At 46.4% G+C, this 22,909-nt stretch overlaps 1 long non-coding RNA gene across 1 annotated transcript in view; it reads left to right on the forward strand.

Annotated features, from left to right (window-relative positions):
* Window positions 1–1,694: 1,694 nt before the first annotated feature.
* Window positions 1,695–22,909, forward strand: part of LOC112947542 — a 161,355-nt gene continuing 140,140 nt past the window's right edge. Inside the window, exon 1 of the long non-coding RNA XR_003249423.1 lies at window positions 1,695–1,743. This is a non-coding gene — a long non-coding RNA (uncharacterized LOC112947542). The remainder of the gene's footprint in view (window positions 1,744–22,909) is intronic.

Below are 22,909 nucleotides of genomic sequence, written 5' to 3' on the forward strand. Positions count from 1 at the left end.
CATGCCTTTCTCTTAAAGTCTGGCCCAAAGATAAACTACTTCCTGACTTCCTACTGTCAGCAGCTGTGGATGAGCTGGTCACATCTAATAGGAGGCATCCAAGCAACTTTCCCCTCGTTAATACTGTGTAACAGGGTGCTGCAAGGCAGGAGGAACCAGTCCAGGAACATGGAGTGAGGAGCTCCCTCCTGCTCGAGAAAGGAAATRATAACTGAGCTCTGCCTATGAAGAAAACACAAGCTTTTAAGTGGAAGGGAGAAAAATGGTGTGYATTAAGCTGTGTGGGTTTTCTAGATATTGCCCATGTGCTGTGGTTGCTCCTTAGCCTAATCATAAATGCAAATACAGATAAAAGCGCTAGAGAGGGAAAACAAGGCAGTTAATATTCCCAGAGATACTGCGGTTATTAAAGCCTAAGAAGGGCTCCCAGCTCCACCTGGATCTGGGTGCGAGGGTGCTGGCCTGCGGAGCCGCCCCAGCCCAGGCGGGAAACGCCGGGCGGGCCCGGAGGCACCACAGGGGCCTTGGGATGCCAGGGAGGCCCCTGTGGCAGCTCCTGCAGCCTGGATTTAACCTTCATCCCTGCACTTGGCTGGGCGTCAGAAACCAACGGCAGGCCAAAACATTAAAACCTCCAGTGCCTCCAAACGGCTGCTTCGTTCCCTCTTGTATATTCTAAAATATTGAGGTTTGTGACCCCGCACAAGCAGAGAAAGGGCGGCTGCAGGGTGTGTTTTGTCCCTCTCTGTCCACTGTAACTTCCTATGGAGTTAATGGAAGCCCTACCCCTGCTCCTGGTGGAAATGCCTATCAACCCCATTGCGGGATATTGGAGCTTYCCTCTCTGAATAGGGGAAAATGGAAAGGCCAGTGTTGATAGGGATTGAGCGAAACTGCTTCAAATCCAAGTTGCATGGTGTGAGTATAAGAAGTACTTGTTAGCTGGGACATTCAGAGGGCTGACTTTATAAAGATGCAATTAATGTAATGGCACAGCTGGCAGAAAACTTTCCTCTCGTCTCCCTGGCAGTCTGCTCGGTTTCTTTCTGTTCCCCGCTCCTGATTTTAGTCTGGGAGAGATGTGCAACTTGTGGAAGGGAACAAAGATGAAAACTGGAAGGGAAGGGAAGAAGGGAGACACTGACTTGCTGTGTTGTAGGCGGCTGCTGCCCTTAGTACTCCTGTGAGGGTCAGCCCTTCTTGCATGGAGGCTGGGCAAACTATTATAGTTGCAGTAAACTTGAAGCTTCAAGTCAGAATCAATTGTAATTTTGCAGTATGTTCCTCTCTGGTCGCTTGCAGGGTTTTTTGGTTTTGTTTGTTTCTTTCTGCCTTTTTTTTTCCCCCCCCCCAGAATTTGTGTACAAATTTTCTAAGCTCAGTAATCTTCTGAGTGCCTTTTAAAAATCTTCCTAAGATACTTCTTTGAACCAAAAGCTGAGACCCCAATGATATTAAACAAGAGTATAAAGAGAAGGGAAGACAGATTTCTGATTGGGAAGTCTAAATTACCTGTAACTATTGCAATTATAATGGAAAGCAAAAAACAGCTTTGGGATGCTAAGTTCTCTTAGCAGTTTTCTGCCCCACTTCCTCCCCAGCAAGGATTCAGACTTTCTTGCCTGATACAAAGGGGACCAAGATGTTGTCATAGGTGAAAATGTCTTGCTTTCTATCCAACAGGTCAAGTTATCTTCCGATTGAGACRGAATTGTGGCTCATGGACATCTGATGTTGTGATAGGTAAGTTGCTCTTGACGTGTCTTATTACACTGCTCCAACGTGACAAATCCTGATTTTTATTATGCTAGTGTAAGTGCGGAATAGAGGCATTATTTATTTTGCATTTTCACTGGTAGAACTGAAAAGGAAATTTGCTTCCTTGCCCCCTCCTGGGGACTTCAGAAACTTCAAGGGGACTTCAGAAACAAGGTTTAAATTGTCATTAAGGAATGTTTTATTCAGAGATGATAAGCAGATGGAGATAAAAGAAATAACAGTAGCTTAAATCTATCCTCATGCTSGAATAAGGTGGTCGGATTGTGTGAGGAAGGGTGTCTGAGCTTCCCTGGGGCCAGCTCAGAAAGGCTGCTCTAGCCRGCGCGTAGCCCCCCGTGCTCGAGGGCTGGTGACTGCCCGGGTGCAGCGACGTCCTTAGTGAGGCTGCATTTCCTRGTGGCACCCGTTGTCCTTTCTGGTCTCTTCAGCCAGCTACCCAGATGAGCGGGGTCGTAAGGAACGTGCCCCAGCGTGCAGCCACTACCCCAGGGAGAGGCTGAAGGCAGCGCAGTGCTCTGTGCTGCTCGTTGAGCCTCACTGCTCGGGGCRGCTCTTGGGTCCTTAGAGCCGCAGAGCTTGTCACCTTGCAGGCAGTGCCCATCGGGGGCGAGGAGGAGCCTCCATCACCTGGAGCGTGCGGCGCTGCTCCCGTTGCATCACGGATCGTTTTGGGGGATTCAGGGSAGGCTCTAGAAACCCATCCCCACAGTGACAGCCGCTGTGGCAGCAGTCAGCGGGTGCCTTGATGCTGCCCCGTGCTTCTYGTGCCATCCAAGCAGGTGCCTTGTGCAGAGCTGGGTGTCATTTGGTAAGAGTTGATGTGGCGAGCCAAGCTGGACTGAACCTTGCAGTAGGGTCTCTGGAAAGGCCGCCCCGAGGTGGAAAAGRCAGGTAGCTTTTTGCTTGGCGTCTCACGAGACTGCTTAATGATGTGAGTTTTCAAGTTGCAGGGTAGCTTCTTCAGCCAGCTAGGCAAGAAGACATGTATTCCTGGTAGAACTTCTAGAGTACTGCTTACAAAACATGTCAACTGCATCCAATTTTTATCGTTAGAATTTAAAAACAAAGGGAGAACTGTCAGTGCTTTCTGGTATGAATGTGATGACAAATCTGTTGAAGTCCAGGGATATTCCAGAGTCTTGAGAAGTTGTGTGGGAGCAGGTTTAATTCCATTCAATCCCTTTTACTCTGTATGCTTCCTGCCTCTGTGTGTGTGTATGTGTGTCTTCTAAATTCCCCCTCAACTGCTTGTTTTGGCCCAGACCGGTAAATGCAAACTGCTGTCATGAGCCCAGTGCTGGGATGGTGAACAACTAACAAGAGATTTAACAGGAGTGACTGTAATTCACGTAATAATAGTTTGGCGCAGGAACATTTTGCCATTCTGGTCAAGGTATTGCATGTGGTTTGAATATCTTCTGAAAAGCTGCTGTATTTATAGTTAAGGCACTCTTCCCTTGCTTGCCAAAATAAACCTTGGTTTTGTGGGCACATAATAGCTTGAGATATATGTTATATATATTATTATATATTATATAAGCAGGCACCTAATGTGATCTGATCATGCATTCCTTGAATGAGAGCTACACATGAGAGAGACATCCCATGGCTGTGATGTGAAAGAGTGGTAACGGTGACTCAAATGGATGTATTTTTCCATTTCTATATTTGCTCTTAGTATGGATTGAATAAATCCCTGCTTGCTTGTGGGAAGGAGAAAAGGGAGTAGCAGTGCTGCAGAAATGTGGGCACAGAAATGGCAGGATTTGTCTTATTCCGTAGGTTTGTATTTTCAGAATTGGACTCCCTCTTTGTGCGTGTTGTCTGTCTTTTCCATACCATAACACTTGTGGTGTTTATAAGTAGAACCATACTTAGAAGGTGGAGCATTTTAAGGGGGCAGTTTTTCCCTTTCTGTCTCAGGAGCAACTGTCCAGCATTTTGGCAAGTCTGATCCAGGGGGAATGGCTGCACTTGCATTTGATGTGTCGGTCCCTCATTAGGTCGGAGCACGTTGTGGCGAGATTTTAGAGGAATAGCACTTTGTTGGAAAGCAAAGGAAGGCGTGGGCTGCTTATTAAGGGAAGGAAATGCTAGGAAGTGGAAAACAAGGAACTGACGAGAGGAGGAATCAAAGCCTGAGGTTACAGCGGAAGGTGAAGAGTGAGGAGCTAGTGGGGATGGCGAAGGTGGAAAACTGCAATTTAAAATGAAAGGATCTTTTCCCCGGCCCATGCCATTAGGTTTCTCTTGTTCCCTGGCCCATGCCATTAGGTTTCCCTTGTTCCCTGGCCTGTGCCATTAGGTTTCCCTTGTTCCTGCCCCTCCGTTAGCTGCCACGCCGGTAGCTCGACTGCTCGATGCCTCGTGCCGTGGGGACGGGGCCGCCGGGTGGCTTGAGCAGAGCACGAGGGCAGCAGAGGTGGAATCCCAGACACAGAGGCCCCGATCCCGCAGGTCCTGCCAGGAGTGACCGTGGAGGAAACAACGGAGCCTTGGCCAGGCGGATCCGCTTCGGGAGCATGGGAAAGGTGCTCCCTAAGGGAGCTGACGTTGCCCTTAGGGAGCACGGTGTGGGGCACAGAGCGCAGAGCCAGCGCACCTTGGGAAGTTGTTCCCAAATTGTTTCCTTGGGAAGTTGTTCACTGCAAATAATCTTCATCCATTTCAGGCTTTTTCATTAAGAGAGGGCTTGCCATGGAGCACATCCTGCTGAACCCTTTATCATTTTGGGGTCTTAACACGGTGTGTTTAACATGCGTAACAGAAGGCACCTTGAATAACTGGACACTCGAATGGATCAGAAATAGGCAAGTTTTATTCTTAATGGCAATCTTTTAGTTATTCCTATACWGCTTTGCTTTCAAATTGAATATTAGAATTACTTATTGCAGTAATACCCTTATTTAGGTTTTGGCACCTGAACTTCGAGTACTGTTCCTCACAGAGCTGACCTGGAGAATTAAGGCAAACAGACACACACCTTCTGTGCCAACAGGGCTCGGAACATGAGGCTGTTTCTGGGCTGCCAGCGCTGTTCCCGTCACCACAGCGTTGCACCATGCAAGGTTCAGAGAAACGTCCGTAAAATTAGCAGCCTGGCATTGCATGTGCAGTGAGTACTGAGGAGCAGAGGCAGCGTGTTGGTGGTGGTACCCTGCCCGGGGCCTCGCTATTTGTCTCCTCTCCTCTGCTTTCACGGCAGGCTGGCTGTTTAACGCCAATAGCTCTTCCTCCAGTCTCATCGGGACGTCACCTCATGCCACCGACTTGGTTTGGATAAATATTTCCATAAGTTGATCTCACTCTTTATTATTTTATTTTATTTTATTTTATTTTATTTTATTTTATTTTATTTTATTTTACTTTATTTTACTTTATTTTACTTTATTTTATTTTTAAATATGGGCACACTGAAGAGAGGAGAGAAGAGAGCACCTGCTCTTAACAATTTTTACCTGAAATCTAGTGCTTTCCTTATGTGTATATCTATATGTAGACTTATGTATAGATTTGGGCAGAGTTCATGACAACAAATAACTAAATATATTAAWAAATAATGTAGCCAGTGATGATTTGGCTAGCTGGGGGGAAAAAAAGGAAAGAGAGAAAAAAGGAAAAAAAAAGAGATAACCCTTCTCCCCGACTTAAAACCCCCAAATAGACCTGACATGAGTATATTCGCTCCTGCAAATATCAGGGTGCATACAAGTTTTAAAAGCTGTGCTGTTTTAAGAGCTGAAATGTGTATGTTGAACACAGAGGATAAAGGGGGGAGTCACTGCTTAGTCCTTTGAGCAGATCCGTGAGGAGGTCCTTGATTTGTGTGAGGGATGTTGACCAGCTCCTGGGGATGAGGGGAGGTCAGCTGTCCATTTGGTCTCTGAGTGGGCCTGGAAACCTGAATTTCTGTAGAAAAATCTTACCCCTAGCTGGGTTGAAAGAAGAATTAAAAGCAGTTTGAAAGAGGGATGGTGGAGAATGAAATGGAGAGGGGTGGTGGAGAATAAAGACAGAGCCTCGCTCTACCCATGCTGCTTATGGAGCAACGTGTGGGGCTAGTTATCCCCCAGGAAGGAGTCCTTGCCATTTTTCTTATTTTGTGCCACCAAATTTGAAACTTAGAGCAAGGCCAGGTTTGAACTTCAGTGTAAAAAAATACATAAAGTGAAGCGGAGTGTAGTCCCCACCAGGAATACACATCGTGCACCAAAGGGTCTCATCGCATTCACCGACAGGGCACRCATGGGGCTGAGCCTTTTCTGATAGACTTTGATACACTTTTCTTCATCTCTCTGCACTTGGATTCACACATAGAGCATATTTTTCTTATTATGCTAAATTAGCAAGAAATCCTCTATTAAACTTCACCTGTCTGAACAGTTCCCTTACGATGAATAGCTGGGTATGATAAGAGTGACCAAGCTGGTTATTTTAGAGGAAAGAAATGAAAGGAGATCTTGTAAAAGAGTGTATGGTTTTCTAATAAATTCATCCTTGTGTGAGGAGAATCTTCCTGGAGAGCAGGGGTGACCTACTTCACCTTTCTTTTTTCCCACTCTCTCTCTTATCCCTCTCCCTTGCTGTTTTAGTTCTGAAAATTGTGGGTTTGGCTCATGAGTTAATCGTTTCCAAAAACTGCAAACATGACCTTAGCTATTGCCATAAAACGTAGGTTTGCAATAGAGATGAGATGCTTGAGCATTGCAAACAGATTTTAAAAAATCTCCCTTCTTTACCAATGCCTGTCGCCTGCACCTGCAAGGTTGAGTTCCCCAAGTAKCATGGCTAACCCGTCTGGAGAAACGTCACTGCAGTCACAGGCAGCTGCTGGCGCTGAGTTGCTGTCCTCCTGGGGCCTTTTCCGTSTTTGTCACAGGGAAAAATGGCATGTGCTGCAAGGTCGTGGTGCAGCCTCAGAAATGGGAGTACACCTGCTCGCCCGGGCRCCTTTCTGCACCGGCCCTGGAATTCCCTTTTGCAGAGAGGCCAGGAAGGAGGCCCGTCGTGGCGCTGGGTTCGCGTGTGCTCTCACACGGTGCCAGCTTTGGCGTGTGACAGAGGGAAACTTTGCAGGAAACTTTGCTTTTCYGGGTGCAGCTGCCCGTGTCCTGCTGCTGCTTTGATGCCGTCTCTCTCCTGCCGACCTTAGAGGGAGCCCCGGGGCAGCGTGAAGCTCGAGTCCTGCTGAGCTCGTGGCACTTACAGTGCCCAGAGGTTGCAATCTAGTTCCTTTTGCTGAGCTGCTCACTCATAACGGGTCTGGCACAGGGGCTTCCCAACGTATTTGTATCTGTTTTAGGCAGCCCTTGCTGCTCGCAGAACCTGTGAAAGTTGCCYGCAATTTAATGTTGGCCTACAAAATTTGCCTGCAATTAACAAATGTATATTTGACATAAATTAATGTCAATTTTAATGTTGGCAAATGGTAGGTCCTCTTCTCTTCTGCAGGATTCATCCGTCTCCGTCCCTTTTAGGGATGTAATGGGCAGCTGTCGGCTCCGGCCGCGCTTTGCCTTTGGATGCGTGTCAAAGAGCTGAGAGCATCTCCTAATTCAGGCCTAGTTCTCGCTGTCGGCTGCATAAAGATGGCACAGCCAAGTGCCTGCGGGAACTGCTGCGTTTTGGGGAGTTCACAACAGCAGAGTCGGGGCAGTTGGGAGATCTCCCAACCTGGAAAGCCTGCCTTCCTGCCAGCTCTGGCGCTGGGCTACGTCAGAAACCGGAGCCATTGAAAGAGCAGGAAACGAATGGCTGCTTTTTCATGCCCAGATGCTAATGCTGAAATTACGTGTGTTTCCTCGTGAATCCAGAGTCAGGGTTGGGTGAGTCTTTGATTCTGGCACAGGCTTAGCTGAATCTCAAATGCAGCACTGGTCTATACGGAGCAGGGGGATGTGCCGCCCGCTCCCATTTCTCTTCCCAAAGAACAACAATTTTTCCAGTTCCAATCACTGAGTAAACCTGCAGGGAAGTGTCCATTTCTAATAGAGTGAGCTGAGCCACAAGCTTTGCTCAGATCTGGGGAGCCAAGCAATAATTTACTGACTCTCTTCTTACTAATTCATCTCCTGCGTGTCTCCTCTCTGGATTTCTTTCCCTTCCTTGCCATCTCCTTCCCCTCTCCCCGGCATTTCAGTGCTGCTGCTCCTTTAGGAACAGCTGCACAAGGCTGGCTSTCTGCAGGGAGGCATCCCGTAGAGCACAGCTTGCCTGCCTGTTGGCAGAGCTGTGCCAATCCCTAGGCTTTCGCTTCACTCAGGAGATGGCTTTCCATGCTTGGAAGAGATGGGCTTCCCAGGGAAGCATGGCTGCCAGCACAGGGCACCAGTAGGACCTTGCTGTATTCTCCCTGGGCTTCCCCTATAGCAACATAGCATCTGAAGGGCCTTTTTAGTGCTTGCTGAGGCAGATGCAAAATAATGCTGGCCAAAGGGCAACGTTTTAGGGGATGTTTCTTTTAAAAGCAGACAAAATGAATTCCACCATCAGTGCCTGGCGGGGGAAGCTGGGGAAGCTTGCTCCACTCCCGACCAGGGTGTGTTGAGCACAGAGACCTGCCTCTCTCCCTGGTGACACGGCGGGCAAGCAAGGAGAAGTTCTCCCTGGCCCGTGATGTGCTTGCTTGTGTCCTGCCAGGGCTTTACGGCTTGCACAGTACTGGTTACCTTTGTGTTCATCATCCATTGCTTCTCCTTACATACGTGCACATGAGAGAGGGAATGGGGTTGGCAAACCCCGTGGCTTTCTGAGACTGTTCTGGCTCTTTCAGCACATCTGTTAATCATATAGGCTAAAATGGCTTGGGCTGCCCTGCCTTCATCATCTGTTTCATCATGATTTCCAGGTATTGCATCCATCCCATAGATCTTCTTAGAGGTAGAAGAGGTCTAGCTTAGATGAAATCATTTAGCTGGTGTTAAGCAGTAGCTRTTTTACATACCCACATACCATGGGTTTTTTTTGTATGATCATTTTTGAAAATCTTACTGCTTGAAGAGAGACTTTTCTGAACACTGTCCCCACCTRTTCAGGGACAGGGCTGGGTGGTGGGACAGAGACCTGCTGAAAGGCTCTACCACCAGCACAGCAGAAGCTTCCCCTGAAGTAGTTGGTTTTAGGAGTTGCTTCCCCCTTGGCAGCAAGYGCCACTGACATATTTTGGCTCAATTAGCTCTGAAGGGCCAGAAACCTTCTGTGGGTGGGTGGTGCAGATGTGATCAGCAGCACCTCTCCTCTAAAACCTGTTAGCGGTTGTGCCGCGGCGTTCCCAGAGGGAGTCCCCTTGGCAGCRCATCTTGGCACCGGATGATGAGCAGCTTGGGGCAGATAAGGTGGCGGCCCCTTGTGCTCTTGAGCTCTCTGACCAGAAGACTTAGAGCAGCTATGAAACGTGTAAAATGCACCAGTAATGGTTTGGAGAAACAGGATGAGYTAGTCCTGGTCGCCTACAAGCCACCAGGACCAACACAGCTCCATGTCTTCTCTTCTGACTTTGCTCTCTACTGTAGAGTTGACTTTYGGAGCCTCCAGATCCAGGGGTGAGGGGTGACAGGGAAGGTACCAGCTGCCCGGCTGCAGAGCAGCTGACTTACAGCCCAGCTGTAGCAGATTTGCTGTAGGACCAGCTCTGCAGGCAAYGTTGCTCCTTGCTGAGCGTGCCTCCCACATGGACTTCAAAGGATGTTGATTCGGTAGTCTGTGGCACATGCCTTTAAAATATTGAAATATCCATGATACCATTCTAAGAAAGCCTAAAGTGCAATTTAAATCTATCYGTGATTTGTTTATATTTCAAATATTTTTAAAGCGTGCACTTTGCAGCCAGTGTGACTTGATATGCCTCAGAGTTTTTCAGCAGAGCCTGAATCCAAATGCTTTAATTTYAAGCAATGGGAARGTTTAATCCCCGCCTTTCTTTGCCWTCCAAYAGGCTCTGTTGCTTTTMWTCGGGCTGGATTCTCTGCTCAGCCCAGCTGTGCAGGGGTCACAGGCCAGCAGGAGGTACCAAACGCTGAGAGCACCAASACTTTCTTCCAAMAAAGGCTGTAGGTCTCACTTTAATGCTATTAAATATGGATGAAGTGCTTAGGTATGTTTGCAGATCTCAACTGTAACCCCATGGCCAAAATGGGTTTTCTTTTAGTTATAGCAYGAGACATCATTAAGAATTTCCATACTTCCCAGTATGATTGCATGCGGTGACATGAGCAGCAGGGCCATTCCTCTGTTTACCAAGGAGATCGGGTAGTGTCTTAGCTCGGCCCCTTCCTGGCATTTGGTTGATGGATTCACGTCAGGCTTTTCCTCGAGTGGTTTGTGGCAGATRGAGTGGCAGACGAAGGCAGCTCTGCCCTCCTTGTAAATGTGCAATCTCTTCATGCTCTGCACTGCTTCATTCTGGGGCATGGGCCCGAAACGTGAGTGAAGAGGGATGCAGATTCTGAACTAAATTCATGAATCAAATACTAAAATGTTAAGTTTGGGTCCTTTTTTTTTGTGCCAAGTAGGTTTACCCTCTTAAGTAGCTGTATGTAAAGTTACTTAGTATTTATCTGAAGAAAAGCAAGCCAAATATGAGAGCTACCTGTAGCACTAAAATCAAAGTGTCTTTTAAYGACTGTACTCTCCTATGTGTGCAACTCCATCGTGACAGGAACAAGATCAATGCCAGATTTCAGGAAATCTCACTGGAAAAGTCCTTCAAAGCACCAATTCTTTAAAATCCTTCTTAATCCTCAGAGCAGATAATCTGTGCATGCATTACTTAAGTATGCATTTATACATGATCCTCCAGTAAATTCAAGGTATAATATTCTGTTGGCTTAACAAAACTCCATTTACATTGTAAATTATAACAATGTTTTAATTGCCTTTTACAGATCTATTTAAAAACCCAACAAATTGTTTCAATTTTATTTTCTTTCTCTTTTTACTTGGAAAGCATTCCAGTCCTTACAAAATAAATATCATTTTATTTTAACTTTACAGTCTGAGTAGCAGAAACCAGATGCTCTACATGTCAAAGGCAAATAATTCTTCCATRTACTTACTATCAAATTTTCTAGCTCAGTGCTGCTTTGACATCTTCAAACCTGATTCTTTCATTGCCAGCTTTGATAAGTTATGCAGATGAGCACTATAGATGTGGATAACGTTGAAGGGGTGAAGCTGGACTCATGCAAACAACTGCTTAAGTGCAATGAGAATTGATGTTGGTTGCAAAAAGTTTTTGGAAGAATTTATGTTACAGGGTGAGTTTTGCATTAAAATAGCAGATAAAGCTCCATATTCATTTAAGTAACGAAGTCATTTATCCTGGGAGAGGCCTGCATGTATATATTTATCTATTTTCATGTTTCTTACTCGGAGTTTATCTCTCCGCCAAGTTTAAGCTTGAGACTCCATCCTCCTTAGCAATGGGAGTGCCTAAGGTGCCTGTTCTACGTGTCCCTGCTGGAGCAGGAGCATTGGGCTAGATGATCTCTAGAAGTCCCTTCCAACCTTARGGATTCAGTGATTCTGTGATCCTGTTTCATTTATTGCCCTAAAATGAGATACTAGCATTTAGGGCATAACTCAGCAGTGCTGTGTGTAGCTCCTTGCAAACATCTGTCCAGCCTCCGGTGACAGTGCAGATTAGGCACTCATGGGCAAGAGCTGGGGCGCACGCCAGGATCCTACTGCTGCGTAAGTGCTTTCAAAACCCCATGGAATGCTCAGAAATGGAGAAATCCGGGCTAGTTTGGAATTCTTTCTCAAAAACAAAAGCAAAATTAGAGAGGAACAGAGGAGGCCATCAATCAGTCTGGGGTATGGAGGTGTAGGGAGATCCATAAGTAACATGTGACATGTTCCAACTTCACCATGAATGCACCTGAGCAGTACGGGAGCTAACCTGAATAGTGTGGAAAATATCAACAGGAATTGTGTTTTCTTTCTCACAATGCGAGAAGCCAAGGGATCAAACATTAGTTTTTAACCTGAGAGCTTTTTAAACCAGCTCGGGACAGCGAGAAGCTCCACGAGGCGCTGGGAGCACGTTCRCCGCGGGGCCGCGGGCGCTGCTCCGACTGCACCGCGAGGAGCAGCAACGTGTGCCAGGACTGTGGATTTCAATGACAGCTTTTTACCTGGGCCTTTTTGCCTCTTAGAGCAGAAAGCAGAGTTTTTAGAAAAGCGCATTTGAGGYAGAAGCAACTGCTTTGAACCTTTCCACTGGTTTAGGTCCCTCGTTGGTTTGAGTGAAATGAATTGTACCTCAGAGACAACAGCTATGGGAAAACAGTTTTGCTGAAGGAGTGTTCATCATTAAAGAGTGTGCATGTTTGGGGGGGAAAGACAGAGGGGGCTAATTACAATTCCATAAAGGAAATCAGCCCAGTGACAGTTCTGAAGCTTCAGAATAAGCTTCAGAGTTTTATTCTCTTTTTGAAGCTCTCAAGGATAAAGAAAWTTTAATATAATCATTATTTGTTATTTAATTAGTATACTTCAGTACTAATAAAAACTAGTGTCATGGTGCTTAAAGCAAAAAGCTTCCTAGTTCTCTGGGACTGATTTTCAGTGTCTGCTGCATACAGTTGGAAGCCGGAGGTGGCTCTCTCATTTTTCTTGTCTTCTAGTCCAACCCCCTGCTCCAGCAGGGACACCCAGAGCACGGGACACAGGGGGGCATCCAGCTGGGTTTGGAAGATCTCCAGAGAAGGAGACTCCACGTGAGTGGAGTCATAAATAAATAATTACAGGCAAGTTTATCTATTGAGGCATGGGGACAGCAGGCTGAGGCTGTGCCTCCTTCCCATCTAGGTTTTYGATGCCTTCAGCACCAGCTGTGTTTAAGTCTGCTGTGTCTGAAGCGTGCAGGGGGATGCCGTTTGTAATGTCCTTGCGGAACCATGATACCAAACATGTAACTACTTGCAACATTTTGAAGAATACTATTTTGTACCTTTTTGCAGGAAGGAACTGACCTCTTCAACATGACTACTTTCACAARAGTAATATATTTTTCTAGCTTTCATTTCTGAGAACGAGTCATATCTGTATGCCCAGTAACATAACAGCTTCTGTAGCAACACAAATTACTTATTTCACTGTATAGTCAGGCAGTTCGGGATAAGCGAGTGCATCTGATCCCGCTTGTTTTCCCCTCGGAGCCAGGTACCCTCAGCTATGTTTACAAGGGCTCCCCGGCAGCTCTCTTATTTACAGATGATAAACTGCCTATTTTCTCTCTGTTGTGTGGTACAAAAGGGATGAAAGCCGAGGAATGCCTGGCTGCCGGGGGATAATACAGTGCATATGATTAATAATAAATAGGAGGTAAACGTGCAGCTCAAGTTTGCTCAGTCCTGTTGTCTCATGTGTTGTGTGGCTCAGATCAGCTCTCCTGAGCGAGGCTTCCACTGGAAGTCGGGAATAAGGGTAGAAGAAGGAGGATATCAGTATTTATCCATGTTTCGCAGATTAATAACAGGAAAAACCTAATGTGCTGGCACAGGGAGGCTGGGGTSGCTGCTGGGAGCCCAGCTCCATGGGCACCGTGACACGGCCCCCGAGGGTGTTCCCAAGGCAAAGCTTCATTCTCAGCCTCTGAGGCTGRGTGGCTGAACTGCACAGACCATCAATAACCTAAAAACTGTGAATTGCTAGGTAGTACGGTCTGCATTGATTCCAAATACTCCYGTATAATTTAAATGGGAAGTATCTTGCAGATATTTGCAGTAACTGTTTTCAAAAGTCAAGCTCTGATACTACCTTTTGCAGAAAATCGAGCAACAACATTCTCCCTGTTAATATTTTATCTTAGGGGAAGTCAAAGGGATCTAGCAAAATTCTCCTCATCTCTAAAACTGGAGATTAAATGCATCTTTTAGGTCTATGATTCCGGGATTTCCCTGTGCTGTGTGGTATCTAGTAAAGATTTTCTGCAGGCTTAAAAATAGCAGTAGTGGCCTTTTATAATTTTGTTTCTGTCTGAYGCTCTTATTGGATTGCCTGCATGCTTCCAGGAAGGCTCTACCATGACAGACACCACTCTCCCTCCCCCCAAACTTAATTAATCAGCCTTTTAGGTGGCTAATTAGACATGCTGGATTTCCAGTGAGCTGTGATGTTTCATCCCAGCTCTTCCCACCCGTGTTACCCAGCTGCCTTCTGTAAGCTGGAGGAGTATGTTGCTGCAGTGCATCGCTCCTAATAAAATTCAAATTAAATAATCACCTCAATTACCGATTAAAAACTCCGGTTCAGCAATTTTACGAGGAGTTTTGCTTTGTGGGAAAAGCTGCAGTCATGTACCTGCTGCCGTTGACTTCCTAGCTGAATTTACTGCTCTCTCATTCAGGCAGCATTTAGACTTAACTTAAACTGTGCATTAAGTTGTTTGCGTTCCCTTGACCTGGGGCCACCTGTATCTATTCCTGGAATATGATATCACTGTTATTAATATCATATCAGGGCTAAAGCCCTGGCCCTCCTCATCAACTGTGACGTTATGGGGCTTGGAGCAGCTACCAGGAGAAACCTAAYGAAGAGAAAAAAAATCAACCTTTTGTAGTCTGTCCGGACCTGTTGTCTTGACTGTCTGTAGGCATAGACACCGGGAATACGTGTAAGGGAGAGGAGGGAAGCCCAGTTCTAAACATCAAGGAGATAGTAGAGTTAATTGTAATTTAATTTATGAGCAGTGCTGATATTTAATTTATGAGCACTGCTGACAGGGCTGCTGTCTACCTAAGTGATGGCTCCATCACTCACGACACTGAGAATCACTTGGTCTGGGGACAGGGCCAGGAAGCCAAATGTGACTCCAGGCCACCCTGTTTCCCGTAAAGGTGATTCCGGAGAAGCTGGAGTATTCTGCCCAGCTACTCCCCTCGTTCAGGTCTGGTGACACCCATGACCTTTCATTCCTGCTTTCTGCTCCTCTGCAGAAAAAGCAGGGGCAAAAAAGCAAATGGCAGCAGGAGGCTTCAAGTGGTGGAAACACAGTCTTTTGACACTCATGCTGCAGCTGCAGGTCATTTGGCCTATGGACCTCCCAGGGGAAGGGGGATTCAGCCATGCAGCTGCAAAGGGGGTATTTAGGAGCCTGCACACTTCTTTATGCTAACAGAGAACCTGAAATCTCATTTCATTGTTTTCCAGATGTCAGTGGACATGCAGTCTATTGGGTTGTCCAGTATCATGCGGTGTTTTTAAAGGTTTCTCATCTTTTCAAAACTTTCCAAGATTTATCCTCCATGTTCTGTAAAGGTTTTAGAAGAGTAAAATGACTGAAATCTGAGAGAGGGCAAGAAACCTTATTTATTCTACCAGCAAAGAAATAGGACTTAGGTCTAAACTAACTGAATTTGAAATTCTGCCCTCTTTGAAACTCATATTTGTAGCTGCCTTTTAGGTTGTTGCATCATCATCTTTGACGAGGGCACAGACAGACTTGCATTCACCACCTTTCCTTGAGCTGTCTGCGATATATATTGCTTTATTCAGCAAGAAACTCCCTCTTCTCAGAAAGCAGGTAGCCCCCGTGTCCCTCAGCTCGTTTCATTCACTCCATCAGCCTGAAGTGCCCGTGGAGAGATCCGGTCTCGGTGCGTTGCTCGCTACGTGCTTAGAGCCTCATGACCACAAGGGCGAGATCAAGTTAATACTAAGCACGCACTTAGGTACTTTGCTAAATGAGCCTAATTTATCAAATGCTATCCTGAGTGACCAGGTCAGATCTATTAGAGCTGAGTAACTTCTACTCACTGCCAAGTGCAAGGCTGTTTGCTGTCTATTGAAAGTGATTGCACTGTTTTACYCTGGCTTCTGTTCATTACCTTTTTTTTATCATTTATTTTTGTTGCTAAGGAGTAGAAAGGATTATTTTAAATTTCATATGGCTGACAAGAGAAGATATATAATGACTTAATCTGAAATGCAGGAAAAGATTCCCTTTCCCCAATTTGTTCTAAATGTAATTTTGTCTAGCAATTAGATCCTATAAGAGACAGGCTGTCTAGCTATATCAGGCTGTGGGCATAATCAAGCAGAGTCCACTTTAATTAATCTGATTATTTTACATTTTGTGGTAGCCTAAAAATGTTTAGCTTCACTGTCATTTATTAGGAATAAACCTCTCTCTTACCTAGGGATGATTGCGTAATGTGGAATTATTAATGGTTACTCATAAGGAACTAATCAACTTACAGGCAGCATGGAGTGAGGGAACGAGCATGGAACTASGAGCTAAATTCTTCCATTAATTTGATGCATGGTTTCAGAAAAAATCACTTGCAGCTCACCTCTGAGTCTCAATTTTCCCTTAGCTAAAGAAGGAATATTAATACTTATTTTTCTACTTTGCCAGTGTGTAGGGAGCATTAGATAATTCTTATGTTTACAATTAAAATGTAAATGTTCCAAAGATATCAAGCAATGATGATTTTTTTAAAACAGATATTTATGTGCATATCTGTAAATTTACATGTGTACGTAGATAATTAATAATGAAAATGGAGAACTGAGGATGCAGTTCACATCTTTAATTACTAATCCATTCATTTTGAAAGAACATTTTCTACCTATAATCTAGTGAAATTGTTCGCATACCCAAGTGAATTCATCCTCACAGGATCTGTGAGAGGTAGAAAAGTACAGATTTAAGGCTGAGAKGACCATTATGGTAATTTCGCCTGATCCCTGTGAAACAGAAACCAGGGAATTTTCTTTTGGCACTTTCTGTGCCAAGCCCTTATCTCATTCCCTGTTTCTTGATGGGAGAACTAAAGCTCCAGAAGGATTAGGCGCTGTGTGTGTGTGTGTCTTCAGACCTTTAGATACGAGTGTCAGTCAAATTCGAATGAGTGCAATCTARCTAGCCTTCCACTGCTCACAGGCCTATTTGTGGGGAACACAATTTCACGTCTGTTGAAGCGTCGACGCTTCCCATAGTTGGTGGCAGGTTCTTGTGGAGGCCACGCTCCCTCCCTGTGATTGCAGGGCTCTCCGCGTGATGAATAACTCCCGTGCCTGCAGTGTGAGTTTTTATAAACTGGAGGCTTAAGTGCCCAGATAGGCATAGCCATTAGTGTGAGGGCTCCTTTGCTTTTCTTCCGCTGCAGCACTGTGATTTTTCAAGCACCAGAAACCTGCCCTCCCTCACCTGGAGGCCTTGTTGGTGTTACGTGCTGCTTATGCYGCAGAACTACATTGCCGGCCCAAAACTATCCAAGGTTGTGGAGTCACAGGATAGTATGAGAAGGAAAGAAGCTCTGGAGAGCATCTGGTCCAACCCCACCTCCTTCCAAACCGCTCAGAACTGGGCCCATTGCAAAACTGGAGCTAATTTCAGAGTTGCATCATGTTACTTGGGCTCCTTGTGTAAAATGTCTGCTGTTTCCTTCTTCCYGACACCTCACTGTGTCTGCTTTCCAAAGCTAACACCCGTGCAAAGCTGGGCRTCTGGGAACTTGAGGTTTAGCCRTCTTCTSCCCCTTTAGCTGAGCCACTTCTGAGAAGATCCCTGCTTTGGGCAATGCCTAACACACCTTGCTTAGGTACAGAAAATAACCCGTAATTTTTTTTACCTATGTGTGATTTTCATCTTTCAGGACCATGACAGCCTAATGCATGTGTAGGAAATACAAATTTATCTCTTATATAGGTGCTTTGCAGATTCCTCTGCCCCGTCATGTACCCCTTTTCCCACTTCAGCATTATGTATTTTAGAATACAAGTTGGGTGAAAATTACTGTTTCTCTCCATTTCCTGGAATACCTTACCATGTTTCTTACTCAGAGTTTATCTCTCTGCCAAATTTAAACTTGAGGCTCAATCCTCTTTAGCAATGGGAGTGCCTAATGTGACTGCTGTAGGTGACCCTGCATGTGCAGTGGGGTTGGACTAGATGATCTTTAGAAGTCCCTTCCAACCTTAAGGATTCTAGGATTGTATGATAAGGTGCACCCTGCGAGTGCAAATGCTGGTATAGCTTCATCCAGGAGAAACCCAGGTCACTAGCTCTGTTACTGCTCCGAGACGTGAACCAGAGCACACAGGGGCACAAAGTGGGAGGCTGCTGCTTTGGAAGTGCCCTTGTGATCCAGCTCCAAACACCCGTGTAGCCCTGCTCTTAACCTGTTGAGCGAGATGGGGCTGACAGGCCCTGAACACTTCCCTGTGAGGTTGTCCTAGGGTTGGCTGTGGGGTGGATGAGCATGATACAGGTCAGGAGTCGGTCCCTAAAGTGGCATTGTTATGAGTGAGATGCAAAGGAGGTTGTTTGGGTTTAATATTAATTCAGGTCAGAACTACCAGGAACCTGAGATATCAGGATGAGTAGGCTGGGTGCAGCAAATAACTCCTGCAACACGGGCAGTTCCATCTCCATGTGAGGAAGAACTTCTTCCCTGTGAGGGTGACAGAGCCCTGGCACAGGCTGCCCAGGGAGGCTGTGGAGTCTCCTTCTCTGGAGATCTTCCAAACCCGCCTGGATGCCGCCCTGTGCTCTGGGTGTCCCTGCTTGAGCAGGGATTTGGACTAGATGATCTCTAGAGGTCCCTTCCAACCTCAACCATTCTGGGATTCTGTGATTCTGTAAGACAACTGTATTAAAGAAGTTTAAAACAAAATGATGCTTTTTTTCCCTTTCATTTTTCCTTCTGTGATCTCAGCAGGACTTTTAAAATAACTTTTAAAGACGCAGCTATGAGCAGCATAAGTAGTTTGTAGGCTCAGAAAACTTGCTCTGTTGCTTTTGCTGGAAAGAAAAGGTTTAACACTTTCTGAGAGCTCTTGGGATGATAATTCTCATCTGGCTAATGCAATGCCCTCTTTTAGTGGCAGTGTACCCGTAAGAGTCCTCCATGAAATCAATGTAATCCAGTATTTGTTCAAACATTTTCATGCAGCTATTGAATCTTTTGGCCTCGACCTGTGACCGACCCCTCATAATAAATTTGTGCAATGCCATTAGGCCTTTTCAAAGCCTGCAGTGAACCCGCCATCCTTCTCACACTCGCCCCAAAGCTGGTGTTAACTTTGCCTGTGGCCTATGGGAAGACGGCACCAATGTTCTTGACAATGAAATCATGGTATAAATATTCAAGGAAAAAAAATTTTTAAAGCAGGCACTGAATAATCAAGGATATGTACTTCCTCAGGAGTAGCAGGGAAAAAAAAATAAAATTAAAAAGTCCTTTCTCTGAAATTAGATGCATTTCACCTCTGCTAAATGCTRCACATTGGAAGGAAATGAGCATTACCAAAAACAAACCCTACACTTTTCCCACCGCTTATGTAAGCTTCAGCTGGTAGCAGGTTCCCTGAGGAGCTGTGTCAAAATGGGAAGAGGTGAAGGCAGAGCTTCCAATTAGGAGGTGAAACTGCAGCTGAAAATGGAAGCAGCGAGCAGCGCTGGCCAGAATTAGTCATTTCAAGGGAAAGAGTGTTCTTAAACTTCAGGCGAGTTTGAATCCCTGCGGAATTGAAAGACCTGTGGCCTCCGGAACAGGATGAGCGTGGGTGTTTCACTTGCTGCTGGTTTGCAGCCCCAGGGCCCCTTCCCGCCTGCCTGGGCAGGGGCTGCGGTTCAGGCACGGCGCTGTCGGGACAGGTTGGCAGCCCCTGTGCAAGTCATCATCCCAAATTCCCTCCGGGTGTGGAAGCCAAATTTGTACATTGCACACATCAATAAAGTGGGGTCTCTACCTGAGAATACGGAAAGAATATGGTATTTGGGAACAGACCCCAGAGCTGATTTAGTGCTTCATTCTGGCTATCCTCACTGTCATTTAAAGCCCAGCTTCCAAAGTCAGTGAGACACAGTGACAGCATAAATGTGCGTGAGTCTTCCTTTTAATAACTTTTAAAGCAACTACAGCCACATATGACAGGGGCTAGAATTCACAGAATCACAGAATATTCAAGGTTGGAAGGGACCTCTAGAGCTTATCTAGTCCAACCTTCCTGCTCAAGCAGGCACACCCAGAGCACAGGGCACAGGGCAGCATCCAGGCGGGTTTGGAAGATCTCCAGAGAAGGAGACTCCACAACCTCCCTGGGCAGCCTGTTCCACTGCTCTGTCACCCTCACAGGAAAGAAGTTCTTCCTCACTTGGAGATGGAACTTCCTGTGCTCCAGCTTGTGGCCATCACCCCTCGTCCTATCGCTGGCCACCAGTGAAAACAGCCTGTCCCCTTCCTCCCTGCATTCTCCCTTCCTGAACTTATACACATTAATCAGATCCCCTCTCAGCCTTCTCTTCTCCAGAGAAAACAGGCCCAGCTCACTCAGTCTCTCCTCGTACAAGAGATGTTCCATTCCCTTAATCATCCTGGTTGCCCTTCTCTGGACCCTCTCCAGAAGCTCCACGTCCCTCCTATACTGGGGAGCCCAGAACTGCACACAGTACTCCAGGARCGGCCTCACCAGAGCTGAGGAGAGGGGCAGGATCCCCTTCCTTGACCTGCTGGCAACATCCTTCTGATGCAGCCAGGATCCCATTGGCCTTCTTGGCCACGAGGGCACTGCTGCCTCATGTTTCATAAGAGTTTCCAGCTTGACAGTATTTGTGAACTCACTGAGTGAAAACTCCAAAAGGTCAGTCCAGATCAGACACTAGGCAGTGCACACACTCACCCTTGAGAAATCCGTGTTCCCTGGCCCTGATGCCTGTGGTGTTATTTGCATTCAGTGTATTTCTCTCCTCGTTTTTGCAGGAAAGCCATTGGTTCCCCACCCCCTGTGGGAATCTTTCTGTACGTATCTTTCTGTGCATGCAAACATATTTATAGAGCTACACACACATGTACAACCTAAACATAGTAACATAGCTCCCTGGATGATGACAACATTTATGGCACCTTCTTTCATTTAGGTACCAAAAAGTTGTTTTCCCTTACTGGGGACTTGACTGAACAGTGCAGTCATCTGTAAGGCTTTCAGCTGCTCTGGCGTGATTAACTGTGGTGCTGTAGAAGTATTTCTTCTTTGTGCTTCCACCTACATGGCAATTTTGGAGGAATCAGCTCCATACGGTGTGGGTGCTTGAGGCTGAAAGGCAATTAATAATCCCCCAGAGTAGGTGTGCGCTCTGTTGAAGCAGCCTGGCACAGCAGCGGGCTCCTGCMGCCGGTCGAGGTTAACGCACTGCTTGGGACAGAGCGGGGCTCCTGGTTAGCAGTATTTGTGACAACGTTCGGAATGTCCATCCGGGGTGAGGAACCCAAGGAGCTGAAGAAGTGTCCCCAAAACCTTTGGTGCGACTGTCATGGTGGGTATCGGGGTGATGAGAATTAGCCCGGGGGTTTCTCTTCTCGCATGTTTGGCGAGGGGAAGGGGCCGGGCACGGGGATGCAGCCTAAGGAAGGGCACCTGACATGGGTGGCTGGAGGCTGAAGGCCAGAGCAAGTGCAGGGCCCTGGCAGGACACACAGGTGTGTATTGCGCTGCCCAGAGGTAATGGCCAGGGCAGGAATCTCATCCTCCTCCTCAGGATTCACGGGATCTGCTCCCACACCGGGTGCCTCTCAGCTGAGGGCTGCAAGGGCACCGGGGGGCACACGCTGGGGCAGCCCTGGTGTCCGCAGCAGCAGTGCTGCGTCACGTGGCTTTCCAAGGATTGCTCAGAAAGGAAAACTATTGCTGCTGTTTCCAACTCATTTCACCTGCYGTAATTTCTTACCTAGATAACTAAAAGAAGTGATGCTGCCCAGATGAGCTGGTGTTTTCTTAGAATGCCAAGAACTTGCTTTTGGGACCTGCAAGACTATTATGCCAAGTGTGGGAAGAGAACAGTTGTGGCAGAAGGAATGGAGTCCCAATTTGCTCTTTTTTTATTTTTATTATTTTTGCAAGTTTGAACTCGTTGTCTTTTGTGACTAGTGCCTGTGAGTCATGAAGTGGTGTGAAAAAAATCAGATGTGACAGAACATTGTGCTATTTATGTCATACTGTTTTTACACTAGGATGTGAAACGGTTTCAGGACCCAGTCTTTTTTCTAATGTGTGTCTAAAACCCTTTTTGTGTGTACATACACCCACACTATTATTTTTATAGTAGAGAAYAGAAGATAAAAAGTCAGTGCTCTGCTTTGCAGAAGGATCTGAAGTTTCCAACATTACAAAGGGCTTTGAGGCCTTTTCTTTTACTGGTGTTACTACATCCCTGGTTTATATTTAGGGCGGGCTCTTTCCAAGCAAGGAAAGCAAGGATGGATCATGTGGATCATTTGTGCATTAAATGGTATGTAGTTTTGATATTGTTTGGATTTCTCTAGTAAATGGTTCGATATTGTTTAGATTTCTCTAGTAAATGGTTTAAGTAGTGAGTAAACTCTAGTATCAGGTGCTCCTGCAGTAAAAGGAACATGTTTTAGCCAGCTTTTAACAGCTCAATAAAATAGATAGGAAGGTTGCCTAAGAGGGATAAAGCTGGGTAGGATTTGACCTGTGCATTGGCCACTGAATTTACCTCTCACAATGTGTCTCATAGTTCTCCAGTCACCCCAATTGGACAGTTGGTCTGTACAGCATTAAAGCACTGTGAAAGCATCCCCCAAAGTGGGAATGGTGGGGCACAAGCCTGGGGAGGAGGGGAAGCCCTGGGACTACCCAGGAGGGTCCGGGCTGTGTCAAACAGGGAGCAGGGGGGCTGCGTTGCGGGGCTGGCCTCGCCGAGGGGCGCGCGGGACACGACGGCCTCGGCTGCCCCGAGCCCTGCAGCTGGTTCCTGCGCGTGTCCCGCTGGGGACAAGGGCAGCCCCAACACACAGCTGCTCCRAGCCTTTTCTGTATGGCTTTTCGGGTGTCAGGTGGAACGAGGTGACGTTTGTGCTGGTGGCCCTGCGTTAGGAGGCCTGAACGCGGCTTCCGTTACCTTTGCCCCCAAGTAGGAACTGAAATGTTTTATTTACTTCCCCTGCATGTTTTAGCTGTTAAGACCACAGGCACGGCTGCCCTGTGCTTGTGGCTGTGCTGAGGATGAACTGACGAGGGGTGAGAGTTGTTTCCCATATTTTTAGCCAAATCCCTCTCACAGAACCAGGTATTTCAAGGTCTTCAAAATATCAACTGACGGTGTGTCCCCTTCTGCTGGAGCAGGTATTCAACATCAGAGAACTCCTTACGGATTCACGAG

Source organism: Nothoprocta perdicaria, unplaced genomic scaffold (genome assembly GCF_003342845.1).
Source record: "Nothoprocta perdicaria isolate Ctin4 unplaced genomic scaffold, notPer1 scaffold_235, whole genome shotgun sequence".
Taxonomy (NCBI): domain Eukaryota; kingdom Metazoa; phylum Chordata; class Aves; order Tinamiformes; family Tinamidae; genus Nothoprocta; species Nothoprocta perdicaria.